Below are 2,191 nucleotides of genomic sequence, written 5' to 3' on the forward strand. Positions count from 1 at the left end.
AAAGCACTTGAGTCCCAACTAGAAGAAAAAATATTTTTTTAATTAAGTAATTAAGGGTTACTTTAATTTCTTCTTTCTATTAACTACAGTAAGGAAGGGAAAGATACGATTAGCTAAAGTGAAAGTGTTAGTCGCTCAGTTGTGTCCGACTCTTTGTTGACCCTATGGACTGTACCCCACCAGGCTCCTCTGTCCATGGGTTTTGCCAGGCAAGAATACTGGAGTGGGCTGCCATTTCCTTCTCCAGGGGGTCTTCCCAACCCAGGGATCAAACCTGGGTCTCCTGCATTGCAGCAGATTCTTTACTGCCTGAGCCACCAAGGAAGCCCCTGAGGCAAATCCATATTTCAAATAATTAAGGAGCAGAATGAGGGAATCAATTGTCTGGCCAATTAATAAGAAAAGCAATTGTGTTTTCAGATGTTAATTTGACCTTATTGAGTCAAATCATCCATTCACTAGAATGAGACACAAATTAGGAAAGACTGTGGAGTGTGTCTAGGAGCTGAAACAACAGACACAGACAGAAATAATCATGATGTCAACCTAGTGTGACTGGATGTAGTGGTATAATTGAAGAAAATTCTGCAGGAACATAGAGGGGGAAGGCATTATTTTGTTTGGGGGTAATAGGCAAGGGTGAAAAAAGACTTCAAGGTGATAATGTGTTTTCTACCACACCATCCAAATGATCCCTTGCTGTGTGAATAGGTTAATAGAAAAATTACTTATAAAACTATATGTTGTAGCCTGAGTAGTAAGCTCTTCCTTCATCAAGATTTAACAAAGTTGGATAGTTAAACTGTACATTCTTTTATAGTTACTGCCTGCTGACTCAAGTGGAAACTCCTTTTCAAAATCTCTATTATCTGGCTTTAACCTACCTTTCTGATTTTAAGTTTCAACAAGTCACTTTCTACTTCAGAAAGCTAGAATATTCTGGAGGTCAACTGTCCTGTATATAATTTTACTATTTCTTCTGCCTAAAATGTCCTTTCTACTTTTGTCTGTCATGATTATCAATCTCTCATTCCAGAGTTAACTCAAATGCTATGTCAATCTTTCTATTCATCAGTAGTGGGTTAAAGATTTCATAAATTCATTGTCAGTCACCTACCAAGAGGTAGGGTCTATTTATCTACTCCCGTAAATCTGGGCTGAGTCAAATCTGACTATTTTGACCAATAGAATATGACAGACACCATATTATATCAGTTCTGGATCTAGCCTTTAAGAGAAATGGCACCTTCTTCATCCTCCTTCATGGTATGCTCCCTCAGGGGGAAGCCAGCTGCCATGTGAGAAGTCCAACCACCCTGTCATGCTGTGAGGAAGCCTGAGCCATCCATGTGCAGTAGCCCACAGTTAGATTTTGGGAGTGAGACGCCCAGCTATGCCCAAGTTCCCAACATCCCAGTTGAGGTCATAGACGTGTGAGTGAAGACAATGTCTTGGGAGAACTAGCCTCATTGAATCTTTAGATGGCTGCATTGCCAGGTTGCCATATATGGAATACCGTCTTGCTTTTCAACACTGTTTTAGAGCACACATACCCACGTGCACACAAGTTCAACAGAACCAGAAGATCTGAGGAGGGAGCTGGATCTTCGGAGGGACCTGAATAGGATCAACATCTTGGCTAAGTCTAGGAGACACCATTCATATTATGCTGGTTTTGCTTTTTATGAGACTGTACGGGGGCTTCCCTAGTGGCTCAGAGGTTAAAGCGTCTGCCTGCAATGCAGGAGACCTGGGTTCGATCCCTGGGTAGGGAAGATCCCCTGGAGAAGGAAATGGCAACCCACTCCAGTATTCTTGCCTGGAGAATCCGATGGATGGAGGAGCCTGGTGAACTATAGTCCACGGGGTTACAGAGTCGGACACGACTGAGCGACTTCACTTTCACTTTCCTTTCACAAAACAAGACCTTAGAGGAAGAAAACGTGTTCAGTTGGCCATCCTGAACTTGAAGTATAAATTATCCACTGGTCTTTTAAATGCATCTTTCTTCCTTCTTCATACTGGTTATAATTGTTTTAGAAATCTCAGAAAATATCAGAATTGGTTGTTTCAAAATGTATACTACTCTGGCATCTGTGTTCTATGTAAGATCAGCCAAAAATCTTTTATAATTTACTATTGTGGAAGATCCTCTAGATCTGGTTAAATTAAAAGAGGGCTATTAACAGTT

General features: G+C 41.0%; 1 non-coding gene across 1 annotated transcript; it reads left to right on the plus strand.

Moving 5' to 3' along the window:
- The first annotated feature begins 1,703 nt into the window (after positions 1 to 1,703).
- TRNAC-GCA (transfer RNA cysteine (anticodon GCA)) lies at positions 1,704 to 1,775 on the plus strand. The gene has a single exon. It is a non-coding gene; the product is annotated as a tRNA-Cys (tRNA).
- The last annotated feature ends 416 nt before the right edge of the window (positions 1,776 to 2,191 follow it).

The sequence above is a fragment of the Bos mutus genome, chromosome 11 (genome assembly GCF_027580195.1).
Source record: "Bos mutus isolate GX-2022 chromosome 11, NWIPB_WYAK_1.1, whole genome shotgun sequence".
NCBI classification, from domain to species: domain Eukaryota; kingdom Metazoa; phylum Chordata; class Mammalia; order Artiodactyla; family Bovidae; genus Bos; species Bos mutus.